This window comes from Moschus berezovskii, chromosome 8 (genome assembly GCF_049115385.1).
Source record: "Moschus berezovskii isolate FMDL1 chromosome 8, NW_MosBer_1.0, whole genome shotgun sequence".
Taxonomy (NCBI): domain Eukaryota; kingdom Metazoa; phylum Chordata; class Mammalia; order Artiodactyla; family Moschidae; genus Moschus; species Moschus berezovskii.
Genome location: NC_142467.1, coordinates 72,084,094 through 72,104,873, shown reverse-complemented (window position 1 = coordinate 72,104,873; position 20,780 = coordinate 72,084,094). Strand labels below are relative to the sequence as shown.

The 20,780-nt window shown below is 45.6% G+C and overlaps 1 non-coding gene and 1 pseudogene across 1 annotated transcript; one reads left to right on the top strand and one right to left on the bottom strand.

The window, feature by feature from the left end:
• The first annotated feature begins 9,976 nt into the window (after positions 1 to 9,976).
• Positions 9,977 to 10,521, top strand: LOC129558889 (EP300-interacting inhibitor of differentiation 1-like; annotated as a pseudogene).
• An 8,770-nt stretch (positions 10,522 to 19,291) lies between these two features.
• On the bottom strand, positions 19,292 to 19,364 carry TRNAT-UGU (transfer RNA threonine (anticodon UGU)). Its single transcript has one exon. It is a non-coding gene; the product is annotated as a tRNA-Thr (tRNA).
• Positions 19,365 to 20,780: the final 1,416 nt, after the last annotated feature.

Here is a 20,780-nt window from a genome sequence, read left to right as displayed (position 1 = left end):
TCCGACTCTGTGTGACCCCATAGACGGAAGCCCACCAGGCTCCCCTGTCCCTGGGATTCTCCAGGCAAGAACACTGGAGTGGGTTGCCATTTCCTTCTCCAATGTGTGAAAGTGGAAAGTGAAAAGTGAAAGTGACGTCGCTCAATCGTGTCCGACCCTTAGCGACCCCAAGGACTGCAGCCTACCAGGCTCCTCCATCCATGGGATTTTCTAGGCAAGAGTACTGGAGTGGCTTGCCATTGCCTTCTCCGAAGGTGTTGTTAGGAGGCCTAAATGACATCACCCATGTCAAGGTCAGCACTTAGCTAAAGGCTGTTTTTATAATCACGCTCACTGGGCAGAGACAGAAATCTCAATCTTTCCATTATCCAGGAGTTCTGGCCACAGGCCCTCTTCTTCGAGGTCCAATACTAAGTTGTAACAGTTAACAGAAAAGCAGAAGCTTAGGCTGCAGAAAAATGGGGCAACTACCAACACTTGTATTTTTTCCTTAGTATTCTTGATGATAATACACAGAAACCTCGGCCCAGCAGCCCCCCACCCACACATCCACCCACCCACGTCAAGCCCCTGTGTGTTAGTCCCCTCCACTGTTTGTGATCCCACGGACTGTAGCCTGCCAGGCTCCTCTGTCCATGGGATTCTCCAGGCAGGAATCCTGGAGTGGGTAGCCATTCCCTTCTCCAGGGGATCTTCCTGACTCAGGGATCAAACCCAGGTCTACTGCACTACAGGCAGATTCTTTACCTTGTTTGAGCCACCAGGGAAGCCCAGGCCCCTCAGTACTTCCCCCTTTTGTCTTCCATTGTTCTAGTGCCTCCCAGGGCTTCCTCTGGTCCAACCTCAGAGGTCCTCCTCCCAGCCATCCTCCATTCTTGCTGGTCTGTATATTGTGTCTTCCCGTTGTGCAACCATCCCTCTCCCCAGCCCTCTGATTGTAGCACTGGAGAGCAGGGTACTTCTCTATCTCCTTGCCTTCCTGCTGTATCCCCTGAACCTAAAACAAAGCTTACCCTGGCACACCTGCTGATCCAGTAAGCATTTCTCAACTTGTGCTTTGCACTTGTTAATTCATTTAACCCTTCTCATCACCCTATAAGAAAGACACTATCATCTGTTCTGCAGATGAGAAATCTGGGACCTCCAGATGATGGTTAACTTGCCCAGGATCCACCCTGATGGTGAGGATGTCGAGGGGAGGCCTGACACCATCCCAGATGGGAGCAGTCCAGAAGTCACACACACTCTTAACACTACAACTTCTCTGCAGTCCTGAGTGCTTATTAACAGAATCCTTTGAATTTTAATTTAAAAAGACAGTTATGGGGACTTCCCTGGTGTTCCAATGGTTTAGAATTCAACTACCAGTGCAGGGGACACAGGTTTGATCCTTTCTCTGGTGAGATTCCACATGCCACTGGGCAACTAAGCCCATGAACACAGCTACTGAACCCCCACTCTGAAGACCATGAGTCTCAACAAGAAAGGCAACCGTCCCTAGAGTAGTAGAAGTCCCTGCTCACTGCAACCAGAGAAAGCCCAGTGAAGCAACAAGGACCCAACGCAGCCAAAAACAAAAAAGACAGTTATAGCATATAAAAGGTGAAAATCTCCTATTTGTTCAAGCACCAGTAAATAGCTTTCACATCATGCACAAAGCATCAACATAAACTGGTACTTCATGCAGACATACCATGGGGTGGATGTGCTTGTTTTCACCATAAACCGGATTATTTTATTTCTGTGACATTCAGTTTTCAGTTTTTAAACTATCTCATGGTAAGTTCTCTGTTCTGGCGATTTTACGTTGGATGACTTCCATCACTCTCATTCAACTTCTCCAATCTTACAATGGCTGCTCACTTCATTTAATTGACATTTCTTTAAATGTACTCATATCTTTGTTACTTATATAACTACTCTAGCTTCATCGCAAGCAATACCATCAGTAAATTTCAGCTTTCAAGGTGCAAGATACATACCTGCTAAGCTACATTAAAGTGTTACATGAATAGTATGTCTCTCGGTCATTTAAATAATTTTGCACACTACATTTGTCATCCGTGCCATTCCCTGAAAAATACCTGCACACTGTTGTGGCTTCGGTTTTTTGTTTTAGCATTTCGTAACAGCTTTCTTGAGGTATGATTAATGTGCAACAAAGTTCATTCACTGTAAGCATACAGTTTTGTGATTCTTTACTCAATCTTTTTTACAGATTTCTGCAACTATCACCACAATCCAATTTTAAGTGTTCCATTATGATAAAAGGAGAAGGCAATGGCAACCCACTCCAGTACTCTTGCCTGGAGAACCCCAGGGACGGGGGAGCCTGGTGGGCTGCCGTCTATGGGGTCGCACAGGGTCGGACACGACTGAAGCGACTTAGCAGCAGCATTATGATAAAAATTTCCTGCATGCCCATTTGCAGTCAATCTTCACTCTCTCCTTTAGGCCTAGACAACCACTGGTCTGCTTTCTGTCTCTATGGATGTTCCTTTTCTGGAGATTTCATATAAATGGTAGTACTGGAACTGTCATGTGCTAAGTTTAACTCTGCTATCAAAAAGTCAAACACAGAGTTGCTATATAACCCAGCAATTCACTCCTAGGTACATACCAAAAAGAATGAAAAACATGTGTTCATGTAAAAACTTACATATGTAATATTCATACTAGTATTATTCCTGGTAGCCAACAAGTGGAATCAACCGAAATGTCCATGAAATGGATAAATAAAATGTGGTCCAGCTATAAAGAGCTTCCCAGGTGACGCTAGATAAAGAACCTGCCTGCCAGTGCAGGAGACTTAAAGAGATGTAAGTTTGATCCCTGGGCCTGGAAGAGGGCATGGCAACCCACTCCAGTATTCTTGCCTGGAGAATCCCATGGACGGAGGAGCCTGGTGGGCTACAGTTCATAGGATTGCACGACTAAAGTGACTTAGCACGCACTCATAGCTATACAGTGTGATATTATTCAGCCATAAAAAGAAAAAAAGTGAAAGAAGCCAGACACAAAGGCCATATCGTGCAGCCTAGCACTCTTCCTCTTCCCCAGTGCCAGAGATGACTCAGCATTATTCACAAGACTCTTCAAGGCCACAGCAGATAAGAGGGTGGCTTGGTTTAAGGCTCTGCTGTGTTGAAATTTTTTATGATTTGATCGTTGAAGTCCAGTAGGACAATGAAGAATGCCTATGAACGGAGATCTACTCACTGTTGTGCATTATGTGTCCCGTGTTCCTTGCCACCCCATTTGGACACAATCAGCAATATCTCTTGGGCCCACAAGGCATGGGAATTCAGTAAAACTCAAAGTTGAATTCAAGGTAAGCTGTTACCTTAGGACTGAGTAAGGAGAGACAAGGAAAAGGAAAGATAGGGAGACCCATTTCTCCTTCAATCCTTTCTTGTCAGTAAGCAGAAGGTAGCATGTCATTTCAAGAAGTGAAATAAAAATAGTTGAGCTAGTTTTGTGTAGTGTTTCCACTGTTACAATAAGAATGAAGTACCTGTGCATTTATGAGTTACCAAATGACGACTGTGTGGGATTTCGACAATTCTGTATTTGAGTGAAATATTCTTTTACCTGCATTTAAAACCAGCATTGCATAATAAAAAGGTGAATAGAAAGCCCATGCTAATAATTTTTTAATTTTTCTTTACTATTCTAAGAAAAATTAATGTCAATACTTGACATTGACTAGCAAAACAAAAAACAAACAAAAAAACAAAATCCACCATAACAAGTCATGAGAAAGACCACAGAAGAGTGGGAAAGCCTTGCATTTACACTTTTAGCTTCAGTATCTTTCACTTTCTTGCTTGTTTGAACAAGAGTCCCTACATTTTTTCTTTTTTGTGTGTTTTTTTTTGGCTCTGTGCCCTGCAAATTATGTAGCAGACCCTGTCCTTGGACCTGTGACCCATTATTCTCCGAGCATGCACCTCCAGCAATACTCACTCCCCCCACTCCGCCCACGCTGTCCCACCCCATTCCACCTTGGGGCCACAGGTGAGGTCTGGTATAAGAATGCACTTGGGTGCACCAGAATCATGAATGCTGCCCCTGCTGCACTCTGACTCTCCCATGTGCCTGAAAACTTGCAGCTTTCTGCCTCTCCCCACTCCATTTAGGGCACATTCACTTGTCTCTCAGTATGAAACCCTATCTTCCCCACAAGTCCATGAGTTCTCTAAGGCACACATTTCTTTATGCTTAAGATCTAGAGCAGGGCCTAGAACAGGAGCAGGTCACAGAAATGTATGAATGAATTGAGTATATGAATGAATAAAAAGTAAAAGTGTGGGTTGCAATAATCCTTCAACAAGCAAATCCTGACCAGCCCGTACTCTTGACCAGGGACATTTCTTGCAGAAGTAGATTCGACTCTAGCCCTGACCAGTCCCAGATGTCATGCCAGTTTCCACTAACTTCTCCCCAGCAGTGTGCTAGTGGAGGCCACCAGCACCTCTTTCCTACTTTACAAATGTGAAACTCTCCCTGACCACCCTGGGTTCTGGGCCCTCCTGGTTCTTGGAAAGTCACTGCTCTTTTATTAAAGGGGATTTCGTTCCACCTCTCTTGCACTATTTCCAAGAGTCTCAACCTTTTTGGGATCATGAACCCATTGGTAAGTCTGGTGAACATTATGGACCTTCTCTCAGAATCATGTTTTATATGTGAAAAATACAAAGCATCTTCAGTTCAGTTCAGTTCAGTCGCTCAGCCGTGACTGACTCTTTGCAACCCCATGAATCACAGCACGCCAGGCCTCCCTGTCCATCACCAACTCCCGGAGTTCACTCAAACTCATGTCCATTGAGTCGGTGATGCCATCCAGCCATCTCATTCTCTGTCGTCCCCTTCTCCTCCCGCCCCCAATCCCTCCCAGCATCAGAGTCTTTCCCAGTGAGTCAACTCGTCGCATGAGGTGGCCAAAGTATTGCAGTTTCAGCTTTAGCATCAGTCCTTCCAATGAACACCCAGGATTGATCTCCTTTAGAATAGACTGGTTGGATCTCCTTGCAGTCCTAGGGATTCTCAAGAGTCTTCTTCAACACCACAGTTCAAAAGCATCATTTCTTCAGCGAGCAGCCTTCTTCACAGTCCAACTCTCACAGCCATACATGACCACTGGAAAAACCATAGCCTTGACTAGATGGACCTTTGTTGGCAAAGTAATGTCTCTGCATCTTAAAAGAATCCAATTCTACTGAGAAGAAAGTGAAGTCGCTCAGTCGTGTCCAACTCTTTGCGACCCAATGGACCCAGTGCGACCCCATGGACCCAGTCCAGGCTCCTCCATCCACGGAATTTTCTAGGCAAGAGTACTGGAGTGGGTTGCCATTTCCTTCTCCAGGGGATCTTCCCGACTCAGGGATCGAACCAGGGTCTTCTGCATTGCAGGTAGATGCTTTACCGTCTGAGCCACCAGTTACCAAATATTTTTAAGTCAATTTTCAATATAGAAATAAATATGCTGCTTTATAAACACCCTTAATAACAAGATCCAGAAGCATATATAATAATTACCATAATTTTTTTAAATACTAAGGAGCATAAATGATAAAAAGTATTTACAACAACTATGATGCGATGTGAAAACATCTGCAATTTCTATTGGCAGTGACGTCACAGATCCTGTTAATCCTACTGGGGTCTGTTGCCTGCATTAAGAATGGAAGTAAAGACTCTATTTCACTTAGTGATTAGGAAAAATATGAATTCTGTTCTTTTTTCCCATCCAGGTTCACAGAACCGCACCCTCACCTTCAAAGAATTCTCTTCCAAGATTGCAACTACCTCTTATTGGCAGTAGAGGGCGCCAAAAGTAAGGGGTTCCCTCTGCCTGTTGGAATAGAACCAGAACCGGCAGAACTGAGTCCTCAAGCTTTGACAGAAGAGTTTCCTTCTGTCAAAATTGTGAATATCATTATTAGAAAAACTAAGAATGCTCTTATCTAGATGATCGTTATTTAGCTAAAATTATTATTTTATCTAAAAGATTCATCTAAATGATTTCTTCAATGAGACAAGAAATTACCCACACGGTTTGAAAGGATTCTACCCAGGTGAGAGAGTTTGTCATGCCGGGTACCTGCTCACCTATTACTTTCTGGTTTTCCCCCTTGTTGCCTAACACCCACTAGCAGTGTCAACTGTGTTTTATTTCTTACTGCAAATTCTGGGCTTTGTCCACACATCCCTTTGAGCTTGGTTAATGGAGTAAGCTCCGAGTTTTGTTAAAGCGTCTGCCTCCAATGCGGGAGACCCAGGTTCGATCTGGGTCGGGAAGATCCCGTGGAGAAGGAAACGGTAACCCACTCCAGTATTCTTGCATGGAGAATCCCATGGACGGAGAAGCCTGGTAGGCTACAGTCCATGGGGTCGCAAAGAGTCGGACACGACTGAGCGACGGAACGGAACGGAATGGAGTAAGCAGAGAAGAAATGGACAACTCTCTGATGTCCTGGAAGGAGGTGTTGTGGGGGTTCCTGATGAAGAGTGTATCAACAATCCTGGAGAGAGATGATGGGAGCAGTAGTGTTGGGTGGAGCTACCCTGTGGGCTTGTGGGTTGAACAGCGGGGAGGATGCTGGCAGCACTCCCTGAAGGCAAAGGGGCAGAGGGGGCATTGAAGGGGGGATTATGTGCAGATGTAGCTGATTGGAGAAATGAAGAGGTGGAGCTGGAGCTTGTACACCTGACGGTGTGGAAATGAAAGCAAAAGCGAAGTGAGAGATCTGGGTTGGAGATAAAACCAAGAGGCGACAGTGGATGAAGTCACTGAGGGAGAGAATAGACTGAGAAGATCAGAGGGCCTAAGTCCTGCAGAATTTCAACATTTACAACAGAGAGAGGAAGAGAGTCAGACACTGAGGCTTAGGAGATGGGAGGAAACCAGATATGAAATCATGCTTCAAGTTCAGTGAAGAATCATACCAGAAAGAATCATACTTTCAATTCTTCAGAGAACTGAGAAAGATGGCAACTAAAATGTGCTCATGGCTTTAACCACATGGAGGTCTCTGGTAACAATGCTGCTGCTGCTAAGTCGCTTCAGTCATGTCCGACTCTGTGCGACCCCATAGATGGCAGCCCACCAGGCTCCCCCGTCCCTGGGATTCTCCAGGCAAGAACACTGGAGTAGGTTGCCATTTCTTCCTCCAATGCATGAAAGTGAAAAGTGAAAGTGAAGTTGCTCAGTCGTGTTAGTGAACTCTATTTTGGGTGATTCATTCATTATCCAACAGGATCCTGCTGCCTGAAACTGGATTAGGATATGATTTAGCAAACCCACTTCTGAGTGTATTTCCAAACTAAAATCAGTATCTGGAAGGGATAGCTATACCCCCAAGTTCACTGCAGCATTATTCACAATAACCAAGATATCTGTCCACAGACGAATGGATAAAGAAAATGTGATAAAGAAAATTAATAAAGAAAATGTGATGCATCTGTAGATACAGGTTCCCACAATGGTGCCCATGCCTAGTATAATCCTTTTCCCATGAGTGGCTATGACTGGATGTCACTCCCAGGATCATGTTACGTTTTATGGAAGCAGCGATTTTGCAGAGGTAATTAAGGTCACTGGTCAGTTGGCTTTGAGCTAATCAAAAGGGGAATCATCTGGTTGGGCCTGACTTAATCAGTGGGAACCTTTAGAAGAAGGTAAAGTCTTAGAGAGAGGCCTTACCATGACCTCAAAGGAGGAGTAAACTGCCCTACTGTGAGAGGGCCAGTGAACCAGCAGAGGGGCTCTGAGAGGAGCTCCCAGCCAACAGCTAACAAGGAAATGGGGATTTCAGTCCTACAACAGCAAGGAATTGAACTCTGCCAACAGCTAGTGAGGTTGGGATAGAACCAGAGCCTGCTGCCATGTAGCAGCAACAGCCAACACCTTGATTTTACCTGGTAAGCCATGAGGAGAGGACCTTGCTAACCTATCGCCAGGCTCCTGACTCACAAAATCTATACGGTAATAAATTTGTGTTGTTTTAAGCCACTAAATTTGTGGAAATTTGTTATGCAGTAATAAAAAAAACTGCAGTGGTTTTTCTCATTAACTCACATACTTTTTAATTTTTGTGCAAAGCTATCTTTATTGTGTACTCCTTTATGTGCAAAACTCATAAGTGCAAACTAAGTGAATGCACAAGTGCCTGTGTCTGTGTGTGTCACCCAGACTAATACAGAACCTTTCCAGCACCCGAAATACCTTCCTCGTGTCCCTTGTCAGTACTTCCTTCCCCACAGTAACAGAATTTCAAACGTGTCACCACTGATTAGTTTTACTCATGCTTGAGTGTCATATGTATGAAATCAACAGAATTCAAACTGGGTTTTTGTGTGTTACTGTTTAGTCACAAAGTCATGTTTGGTTGTTTTTGTTTAGTTGCTAAGTCTTACTCTTTGCGACGCCGTAGACTGTAGCCCACCAGGCTCCTCTGTCCATGGGATTTCCCAGGCAAGAATACTGGAGTGAGGACTTCCCTGGTGGTCCAGTGGGTAGAACACCGAGCTCCCAATGCAGGAAGCCTGAATTTGATCCCTGGACAGGGAACTAGATCCCACATGCCACAACAAAGGCCTGGCACAGCCAAAAAAAAAAAAAAAAACCACTAGAGTGGGTTGCCATTTCCTTCTCCAGAGGATCTTCCCAACCCAAGGATCAAACCTGGGTCTCCTGCTTGTCAAGTGGATTCTTTACCTCTGAGCCACCTGGGAAGCCTGTACAAATTGTTTTACATCCAATTTATTGCGCTCAATATTAACGTCAATGAAATCGTTCATGTTGTTGTTTGCAGCTGTAAGCCTGTCTTAGTCTGTTCAGGCTGTTGTAATACAATACCACAGACTGGGTGGCCTATAAACAGAAAACAATTATTTCTCACAGTTCTGGAAGCTGGAAGTCTGAGGTCAGAGTGCCAATGAACTCAGGTTCTGGTGAGGGCCGTTTTTCAGACCATCAGTCAGTCTGTTCAGTTGCTCAGTCCTGTCCAGCTCTGTAGCCTGCCAGGCTCCTCTGTCCATAGAATTTTCCAGGCAAGAATACTGGAGTGGGTTGCCATTCCCTTCTCTAGGGGATCTTCCTGACCCAGGGATCGAACTCAGGTCTCCTGTTTTGCTGACAGATGCTTTACCACCTGAGCCATCAGGGAAGCAACATGTAGGTAGCAAAAGCTCTGCTATTGTCAGGGCTGTGGTCAATTAATTATTCTGTGTAGTTTTACAGACACATTTTCTAATCCACACTGAGGACCTCACTGTAGAGCAGAGGAAGGCCCTATTATTAAAATGATTGAGTGGAAGTTCGTGTTATTAATATTAAAACACAAAATACTTAGCTGAGGCCATCTCTGCAAGCCCATGAGGCCTGAAATTCACACATGTTGGCTGAAAAACAGACAGCTATACAGTTCTAAAAATCACACCATAATCTTTACATTAAGGTTTAACATAAGCACCAAGAATAAGACTACACAATGTAGCAGTTATATCAGTGTATTCTACTCTAGTATTGGTTACCATCCTCTCCTTCAATCTCCCATTCAAAGTCAGGGGCCAGGAGCAGAAATCTGGCTACTTTTGTCTTCTAGAAAATGAGCTTTCAAGTGAAGTTTTGCACTCTGGGAAATGTAGTACTGTGCCATCTAGATTCTAGATTCTAAATTAAAGCTGAATATTCATAATCAGGAAAAAAAGACAAATGAGATTTTGGAATATTTAATGACACTAAAATTTGCCCTTTTTTTTTTTGCTTTGAATAAGTTTTATTTATATTTTTCCCCTTTTATTTTTTTTAATTGGAGGCTAATTATTTTACAATATTATATTGGTTGGTTTTGCCATCAATGTCCTTTTTTTTAAATGGCAAAAATCTGAGTTTAAAAAAACTTGTCTCAAAGCGTAGCTCCCGTCTTGCTATAATCGCCTTTTGAGAGGTTGAGCCACTTGCACAATATTGGAAATGTACGAGCAGTCCCAGCTCTTTGAAGAGAGTATTGACATGCAGACGGACCTGATACATGGCAAGACTGACCTGCAGATGGAGGTAGGCAGCTGGAGCCAGGAGCATCCCCGAAACGCCCACAAAGGAGACCCGCCACAGCTGACCAGGAGACCCAGTCGAGCAGGAGGAGGAGACAGCCAATGGCAGAGCAAGAGAGGGACTGGGGTTTTGCTAACTGGTCCAAGTCTGGGGAGCAGCCAAGCCAGATTGCCAGCCCTGGCTTCAGGAAGCGGGGATGGGGGTAGGCGGACATGAGGAAGGCTGGGAATTTGATGACTAGGACTATCTGGAAGAGGAGCAATCGAGTGGTGCAGACTACAGAATTTCAGCAGCCCTTGAAGAAGCCAGTAAGATGTTTCTGAGAACATCCAGAGCAAGAGAAGCAGCTCTGGATGCTGGGTTTCAGATGCATTATGAGAAGACCTCGTTTGATCAGCTGGCTTTTATCGAAGAGCTTTATTTCACTCATGATTGTCAATAGTTTGAAAAACGATGATTAGGTTATCTATATGATAGTAGTTAAATAATGCTATAGGAGGAAACTAGTAGGAAAAGACCAGCATTCCATTGTCTCTAGGGTTCATTCCAAATAGTTACCTGCCAATGCTGCAATGTATATTGTCACCCTGCTTATTTAACTTCTATGCAGAGTACATCATGAGGAACGCTGGGTTGGAAGAAGCACAAGCTGGAATCAAGATTGCCGGGAGAAATATCAATAACCTCAGATATGCAGATGACACTACCCTTATGGCAGAAAGAGAAGAGGAACTCAAAAGCCTCTTGAGGAAAGTGAAAGAGGAGAGTGAAAAGGTTGGCTTGAAGCTCAACATTCAGAAAACAAAGATCATGGCATCTGGTCCCATCACTTCGTGGGAAATAGATGGGGAAACAGTGGAAACAGTGTCAGACTTTATTTTTGGGGGCTCCAAAATCACTGTGGATGCTGATTGCAGCCATGAAATTAAAAGACGCTTGCTCCTTGGAAGGAAAGTTATGACCAACCTAGATAGTATATTAAAGAGCAGAGACATTACTTTGCCAACAAAGGTCCGTCTAGTCAAGGCTATGGTTTTTCCAGTGGTCATGTATGGATGTGAGAGTTGGACTGTGAAGAAAGCTGATCGCCGAAGAATTGATGCTTTTGAACTGTGGTGCTGGGGAAGACTCTTGAGAGTCCCTTGGACTGCAAGGAGATCCAACCAGTCCATTCTGAAGGAGATCGATCCTGGATGTTCATTGGAAGGACTGATGCTAAAGCTCCAATACTTTGGCCACCTCATGCGACGAGTTGACTCACTGGAAAGGACTCTGATGCTGGGAAGGATTGGGGGTGGGAGGAGAAGGGGATGACAGAGAATGAGATGGCTGGATGGCATCACTGACTCAATGGACATGAGTTTGAGTGAACTCCGGGAGTTGGTGATGGACAGGGAGGCCTGGCGTGCTGTGATTCATGGGGTCACAAAGAGTCGGTCACAACTGAGCAACTGAACAGAACTGAAGGCTTCATAAAAAAAAAAAAAAAAAGTTTCCCCTTGGTCTCACGGCACCAAGAATTGAACCCGTGCTTTTGGTAGCGATTCCAAAGAGTCCTTTCTGCTAGTTCAGTTCAGCTCAGTTCAGTCACTCAGTTGTGTCCGACTCTGCGATCCCATGGACCACAGCATTCCAGGCCTCCCTGTCCATCACCAAATCCCGGAGCCTACTCAAACTCATTTCCATTGAGTCGGCAGTGCCATCCAACCATTTCATCCTCTGTCATCCCCTTCTCCTCTTGCCCTCTGTCTTTCCCAGCATCAGGGTCTTTTCCATTGATTCAGCACTTTCCATCAGGTGGCCAAAGTATCGGAGTTTCAGCTTCAACATCAGTCCTTCCACTGAACACCCAGGACTGATCTCCTTTAGGATGGACTGGTTGGATCTCCTTGCAGTCCAAAGGACTCAAGAGTCTTCTCCAACACCACAGTTCAAAAGCATCAATTCATTGGTGCTCAGCTTTCTTTATAACCCAACTCTCACATCCATACATGACTACTGGAAAAACCATAGCTTTGACTAGATGGACCTTTGTTGGCAAAGTAATGTCTCTGCTTTTTAATATGCTGTCTAGGTTGGTCATAACTTTTCTTCCAAGGATCAAGCATCTTTTAATTTCATGGCTGCAGTCATCACCTGCAGTGATTTTGGAACCCCCAAAATAAAGTCTATTACTGTTTCCATTGTTTCCCCATCTATTTGCCATGAAATGATGGGATCAGATGCCATGATCTTAGTTTTCTGAATGTTGAGTTTTAAGTCAGCTTTTTTACTCTCCTCTTTCACTTTCATCAAGAGGCTCTTTAGTTCTTTTTCACTTTCCGCCATAAGGGTGGTGTCATCTGCATATCTGAGGTTATTGATATTTCTCCCAGCAATCTTGGTTCCATCTTGTGCTTCCTCCAGCCCAACGTTTCTCATGATGTACTCTGCATATAAGTTAAATAAGCAGGGTGACAATATATAGCCTTATACTCCTTTCCCGATTTGGAACCAGTCTGTTGTTCCATGTCCAGTTCTAACTATTGTTTCTTGATCTGCATACAGATTTCTCAGGAGGCAGGTCAGGTGGTCTGGTATTCCCCTATCTTTAAGAATTTTCCAAAGTTTGTTGTGGTCCACACAGTCAAAGGCTTTGGCATAGTCAATAAAATAGAAGTAGATGCTTTTCTGGAATTCTCTTGCTTTTTCGATGATCCAACAGATGTTGTCAATTTGATCTCTGGTTCCTGTGCTTTTTCTAAATCCAGATTGAACATCTGGAAGTTCATGGTTCACGTACTGTTGAAGACTGGCTTGGAGAATTTTGAGCATTATTTTGCTAGCGTGTGAGATGAGTGCAATTCTGCTAGGCCACCCACCAGGGAATTCCCCAGACTGAGGGCATATTGAGAAACCTTTGAGGTTCCACTTTGTGATCTATCCAAGTTGTGGTTATCAACTTGTGGTTACATTACATTATTTGTAATGTAAGATAAACTGAGTACTCTTCAATATCTCAAAAAGATAATCAAACCCCCAAAGACATATGTATTGTGTGTGCTATATCCAAAAATGCGTTTCCAAGAGCATCTGAGATTTTGCTTGTACTTGTATCTTAAATGTTTAGAAAGCTACTGTGATCTATAAATCAAGAAAATTCATTGTCTTGACAATTTTTAAAAGTAAAAATTAAGACTTCCTTAATGAAGTTTCAAATTTTATACATTAAGATGTTTGTGAAAGGAAAACAAACTATTTCCAACATCTTTATACTCTAGAGAAATTGTTTATTTCTCTTGCTCTGTTTTTCATTTACCTTACAGGTAAAAGACTATTTCAACTTCACAATGTAAGAACTGTTAAGTAAAAATTGTCGAGTGAAAGGAAAGCCCTATATCTAAAAGAAATTTCGTGAGCACTCCCATCTGTCAACCCTTATAGATTTTTAAAACTGCCCAGAAATCTACCTCAGTATCTGAAGTTTCCCTCTGTCTCCTCCTCTAATTAAGCTTGTCATAAGTTATGCACTGGCACGGAGATAGATAATTTTTTTTAAAAAAAGCTTAATTCAAATCTGTATCTGTAGCATGATCACAAGTAAAGACATAGCGTCACTGTTTTGTTCGTTCAGTCGCCAAGTCCTTTCGGACTCTTTGCGACCCCATGGACTGCAGCATGCCAGACCTCCCTGTCCTACACTATCTCCTGGAGTTTGCTTAAGCGCATGTCAGTTGAGTCGGTGATGCCATCCAACCATCTCATCCTCTGTCACCTCCTTCTCCACTGGTGCAGGTAAAAATCAACAGAAAATCAAATTGGAGATTAGTTCACAAAATATTGATGGTTATCTCTGAGTTTGGGGCTTGCGAGGGGATTTTTTTCTATACATTTTTCTAGGATTTACTATTTTTTAAGAAATGGATTTTTATGATTGGTGAGGGGCGGGGAGGCGGGGAGGTCTCCAGTGTGCAATCAAGCTTGGTTTGTCAAGGCCCTATACCTCTACCTGCAACATTAGTTTCAAGGGTGGAAATATCAGGCAACAAAACTGCAAGGATGGAGGCTTCTGAGATGGTGGCCACGCGATCGTTAATGAGCCACTTCTGAATGTGTCCGTGTTATTACCATAAAATGTTATGGGGTAAACAAAAAAGAACCTGGAGAAGTAGTGCAGGGTTCCTTTCTGTTTATATATATATATATATATATATATATATATATATACATATATATATAAACAACAGAAGATCACAGTTAAAATATAAAAACAAGTGATAGTGTAGAAGTCTTCCCCTGCGTCCACGCCCACTTCCCAAAAGTGAGATGTCGAAGTGACTTAAATGATCTTCCCAAAACCATTGTGTGCGGTGGTCTGGGCTTCACGACTCATCCTTTGTCAGAGGAGCGCAGGGTGCAGATTCCGCTCCCGTGACTCTGGCCAATCTAATTCTGCTAGTTGGGGTGTGGTTGGTTCTGCTCTGACTTGTAGAGGCACCGGAACGCATGATTTCCTTCAGGAGCCTGGGGACATTATGTAAATTGAAAAAAACCACCAAAGAAGTGTCCTTTCCTGCATGGTAGCGTGGCCCAGCGGTCTAAGGCGCTGGATTAAGGCGCAGGTGTCTTCGGGGGCGTGGGTTTGAATCCCACCACTGCCAGCTTGTTGATAACTTTTTCCCCGCCCCCTCAATCCTTCACAAAAAAAGATTATGCATATTGGTCGCTCAGTCGCGACCTTACCTTTATTCTGAGCATGAGACTGTGTTTGCCAGCTTTCAGCGAAATACCCCTTGGATCATAGAAAAAGCAAGAGAATTCCAGAAAAACATCTGCTTCATTGACTGTGTTAAAGCCTTTGACTGTATGGATCACAACAAACTGAAAAATTCTTAAAGAGATGGTAATACCAGACTTCCTTACCTACCTCCTGGGAAACCTGTATGCAGGTCAAGAAGCAACCGTTGGAGCAACAGACTGGTTCAAAATTGGGAAAGGGGTAGACAAGGCTGTATATTGTCATCCTGCTTATTTAACTTATATGCAGAGTACATCATGCAAAATGCTGGACTGGATGAAGTACAAGCTGGAATCTAGATTGTTGGGAGAAATATCAATACCCTCAGATAGGCAGAAGACACCACCCTAAGGGCAGAAATCGAAGAAGAACTAAAGAGCCTCTTGATGGAAAGAGGAGAGTGTAAAAACTGGCTTAAAACTCAACATTCAAAAAAGGAAGATCATGGCATCCAGTCCCATCACTTCATGGCAAATAGAAAAGGGAAAAGTGGAAACAGTGACAGACTTTATTTTCTTAGGCTCCAAAATCACTGCAGAAGGTGACTGTAGCCACGAAATTAAAAGATGCTTGTTCCTTGGAAGAAAAGCTATGACCAACCTAGACAGCATATTAAAAAGCAGAGATATTACTTTGCTGACAAAGGTCCGTCTAGTCAAAGCTATGGTTTTTCCAGTAGTCATGTATGAATGTGAGAGTTGGACCATAGAGAAGGCTGAATGCAGAAGAATTGATGCTTTTGAACTGTGGTATTGGAGAAGACTCTTGAGAGTCCCTTGGGCTGCAAGGAGAACAAACCATCAATCCTAAAGGAAATCAACCCTGAATATTCATTGGAAAAATAGATACTCAAGTTGAAGCTCCAGTACTTCAGCCATCTGATGCGAAGAGTTGACTCACTGGAAAAGACCTTGATCCTGGGAAAGATTGAAGGCAGGAAGAGAAGGGGATGACAAAGGATGAGATGGTTGGATGGCATCACTGACTCAATGGACATGAGTTTGAGCAAGCTCCAGGAGATGGTGAAGGACAGGGAAGCCTGGTATGCTGCAGTCCATGGCGACACAAAGAGTTGGACATGACTGAGCGACTGAAAACAAGCAAAATAACCCAACTCAGTGAGTGCAAAGTCCCAAACTGAAAGTGGGGTGGGTTAATACCATTTGCATGGGTTAATGCCTCTTGTGTATGAGAATCCAGAGGTGTAAATGTTAAATTTATCTTCCCTGGAAAAGTGTACACCTCTGTAACCAGGTAAAGGTGATGACGGGATGTCTTGGACTGGGACGCCCTGGACTAGCACTAAATTTACCTCAAAGTAATAAATTTCAAATAGTGGGGAAAACAAACAAACAAAAAACCCTCAGGACGCTACCAATTTTGTTTCCCCTCAGTTTCAAACTGGAGGCCTTTCGCCTGTTAGATGAAGGTAATAACTACTACAATACAGAAACGCCTTAGCTTGGTCATCTTTGTGACACTATTGACTTTTAGGAAAACTGGTGGGATCAGTGAATATACAGTTCTGTGGTGGGAAAGGATGGTCCCACGACCCGATCAGTGGAAACACCCGCGGGAGGCTCTACTCCCAGTCTCTCACCGGGAACCATGGGCTCTGAAGCGCCTCACCCACTCTTCCTTCTACTCGTACTTCTTTCCGATCCCCGAACGCTTGGTAATGCCCATTACCCGTCCAGGACCAAAACTGTCCACATGAGAAATTTTTCGAAAGAAAGGGACAAAGGAAAAGAAGAAAAGGGCTCGTCTGGGATCCGAACCTGGGACCTCTCGCGTCAGAGGCGAAAACTGTAACCTGTAGACAAAACAGCTGGCCTCCCGCTCACGCCTGATTGGGTCAGTCCTTGGTATGACGCTGTGTGGACTCGTTTCCCCGCTGAGAAAACCAATTTTTCTTTTTGGCACGTTGAAAATGTTCTGTGCATCTCGGACTCTCTCACTCCCGACCTATCCCAGTTCGACGATATTCACGTCCGCCGTCTCAGCTGTAGATAGTTCTGCTGCTGCTAAGTCGCTTCAGTCGTGTCCGACTCTGTGCGGCCCCACAGACGGAAGCGCACCAGGATCCCCCGTCCCTGGGATTCTCCAGGCAAGAACAGTGGAGTGGGTTGCCATTTCCTTCACTCAGCATCAATTCTCGGTATCTCTTGGCCCCTCTGAGATCTCCTGGAATTCCAACGAGCTCCTCTTTGCTAAGGTTTCTCGGGCAGCAGGCAGGCCTTCCACTGTGGGGACTCCTCTTTTCCCAGCGGAGCCCATATCAGGCGCCAGCCTGGAGAACTGGAGGCAGGGCACAGAAGCCGGGAGAGCCTGAGGGTCCCTGAAGAGAGTCGGGGACGAGGAGGGGTAGACTAGGTCCGTAGCTGCCGCAGACGAAAGGAAATCTGGATAATCGCTTCCTATCGAACGCCTGGTAAGGGGGCGGGGGCTTTTCTCGATCATTTTATGAAAATGTTTTCTAAAACAACTACTTATTTGCGAAGTATTCTGAAAATGTAGGAAAGTGAGAAATGAAAAGCATACATGAGATGACCAGGAACCCGGCTCCCTCAAGGGTGACGGCAGCGGCAGTTGGTGCACACCCGGCAAAGTTCGCCTCGGTGCCCTCGCGCGCGCACAGGCGCGGCTCCCAGGCCGCGCGTCCCGGCTCTCCGCCCTCGCTGCCTGCGGCCGGGGCCGTCCCAGAACAGTCTTACGCCGGGTGAACCAGAGGCCCAGACCGTGCGGGTGCTTTCCTGTTCCAATTCCACTGGGCATCCTAGCTGTGAAAAGCGGTTATTCTGATTCCTTGCTAGAAAAATTCACGAAAATCCACTGAGAATAGACTCCAAAGTGTATTTTTGCGCCACCAACAGAGAAATTCCCCTGCACAGATGGCTGTTAGGAAAGAGCGAGGGAAACGAATGCTGGTAAACCCACTCCGGGATGGGGGTGGGAGGGTGGGGGAGAGAGTGTTCTTTTTTCCTATTGCCATTCTCTTAGACCCAGCTCAGCCCTCTGCTCTGACCTCTCCACTCAAGTGCTCCTCCTCTCGGCCTCTTCCTTGGAGACTACGAGGCTCACGCACCTCATCCCCACCCGCTGTGTCTTCCCCTTCTCCATTGCGCATTCAGCGGTAGGTGCGCTCACCTCTGCTTACCGCCGCGGTGCGTCCTTGGCCCCTTGGCCGCTACTGTATCGGTGTTGTAAGCATTCGCTTGTCTTCTCTATGGAATTATATAAAGAAAAATGCAACAGAAAGAAAGAATCTACATTCGTGATATCTGGACCTAAAGACTACAACTTTGTCACACTCACTTCCAGTCTTTAAAAAAAAAAAAAAAACTTTTGGTTTTCCTTTTAACAAACCAAAAGCAGTAATTCATGATGACCTGTCTGATTGATTTATTAATGCCGTGAATGGAAATCAAGTGCACAAAATAAACCTAAATCCTAAGTGAACAATGGGGGCCCTGCCCAATGGGCAGAACCAGGCCCGCTGGAGGTCTTGGGTGCCCGCCCACCGTGGCCTTCGCAGGCATGACCCATGGTAGGGGGTGGGAGTGTTGGCAGAGGCAGAGACGTGATTAATCCCCCCGCGCAATCCTGCGGGTGAGGACCCTCAGAAAAGCCCCGAGTGAGCCGCCAGGGTCCTCACCCGCCGGAGGTCTAGCTTGGATCAGCTTTGGAAAATAGAGCCCGGGCCGGATCACCAGAGGAGAGACAACTGCTCGCGGGAACCTGGGTAGGCGCCCAGGAAGGATAAATGAGATAGGTGGGGTGCGTGGCAGAGGAGGGACCCGCTTCTCTCCGTCACACAAGGCAGATCTCATCCAAAGAATCACGCTTTGTGTCAAGAGCCGAATGGACCTGCCCCACCCTGGCACGATGGGGCATTTGTGCGGCCCGAACTTCTGGGATTATTTAACCCCTAAGTGACTACCCTACTGGAAGGCCACCTCATTGAAGAAGCCGGAGTGCGGGGACCAAAGGCAGACGACCCGGGGTCTTAAACACACTCTCAACTAAAATAATAGATTCCCAGAGTACGGAGGTGAGTGTGGGGCGTTCACAGGTGCTCCCCACGCAAGGAAGAAGAACGAATTAGAGAACACGGCAAAGCCCCTGGCCCGAGTGGAGTGACGGGAGGGGAACAAAAAGACTCGCTATGAACTTGCCAGGACGACTCGCAGAAAGAAGAGAGGGAGGGGTCGCTGGGGAGAAGGCGCGCGGAGCCAGCGGAATCTGTGATCGCAAGTCCAAGAGAGCAGTGGGTCTGGTTCTTAAAGAGATAAGGCTAGAGGAGAGGTGGAGGGAGCCATAAGGCCACTTGAGGGGCAAAATCACTCAGATCTGCTTAATTTAAGTCTAGCCTTTCAGTACGGCGGAAAGTCGTGTTGGCAAGCGCATTTTCCCCCCTCTCCAGAAAAAGAGGGGTGGGGGGAGAAAAGGTAACTAGGCCCCAGCGAGATTTGAACTCGCGACCCCTGGTTTACAAGACCAGTGCTCTAACCCCTGAGCTATGGAGCCAACTGCGATTCTGCATTTTGCGCAGGAGCAGTTGATACCGCTGTGGTCACCGCGCAGCCGCAGACAGAAGAGCGATGTGGAGAGGCGGGGCCCACGCCCCTCAGCCAGTGACCGCCCGGTCCGGCTGCCGCAGCTGAGTCTGCAGCATTAGTAAGTGTCAGTGTCACAGACTGAGCCGCAAATCCTGGGAGAAAGTCCAGCGTGGAGGGGACCACATGGGTGGGCGGAAGCTGGGAAGGATCGGGTGAGGGCGGGGAGCGCTGCGGAAACGGGTGGGGCCACCAGTGGGCGGAATTGTTGGAGGGCCGGGGGCTTCCGCCTGGCCTGGGGATTAGGGGCAAGACTTGAGTAGAGAGGTCCACTAGAAACTGTGTATTAGAATAGGGTTCAAGGCCGAGGCCCTGAGGGGAAGGCTAAAGGAATGCCTGTCCTGTGAGGAATCCAGCTAGGCTGATAGAAGAGATGATCAGGAGGGAGAGATTGGTAGAGAATGGTGGGAAAATCAGGTGGTCAGTGTGTTAACGACTGCATCAGGACAGGAGACCCAGATCACTGGGTAGCCAGGCCCGAGGAAGTTTCCTAGGTGCCTTCCCGTCTGGATGCTGAGGACCAGTGTGAGGGTCTGGTGTCAAGGATTTAGGTTCTCATATATTGCAACTTAAAGCAAATTAGTAAAAAGCAACCCTTAGAAGCCTGTCTTGGACTTTGGGAGAGCTGGGTCCATCATGGCCCCTCAAAGGACCCACGGAGCAAAGGGCAGAGGTTGAAAGCCCAGGTAAGGGACAGGAACCCTAGCCCAGAAATGGTCAGAAAGTGTGTCTGTAGTTGGTGGAACTTGGTCTGATGGCCCAATCTGTTTTTTGGTGCCTTCAAGGCCAGATGACTTTGATCACTGGGTAGCCAGGCCTAAGGAAGTTTCCTAGGTGCCCTCCTGTCTGGATGCTGAGGACTAGTGTGAGGGTCTGGTGTCAAGGATGTGGGTTCTCATATCAAAGTAACTCTCAAGGATCCAGGACCAATGAACAGGTGGTGTCAGAAGGAAACCAAATTAGGCCAGTCATTGCTCTCAGAGGCCCAGACATCTCAGAGAGCTTACAATGGTCAAAGGATGGAAGAGGAAAATGTATACACAGGCATACTCACACCAGCATTGTGACATCCTAAGTCACTGCACCACCCTGGAGACCAAGAGAGAACATCTCTCTTACCAATCACGTGTGATTGTTATGTACTGTTGTTACATCTTTGGATATGTATATATTTATCTAGTTATTCTACAAACTCTGACAGACATATAGTCATATTCACAAACGTAAAAGCTGAAAATATACACACAGACAGCCAGCTCTGCTGTGCCCAGACCTGATCCTACAGGCACCTCCACCAGTCACCCTACCTTCTGTGATCCATAATGTG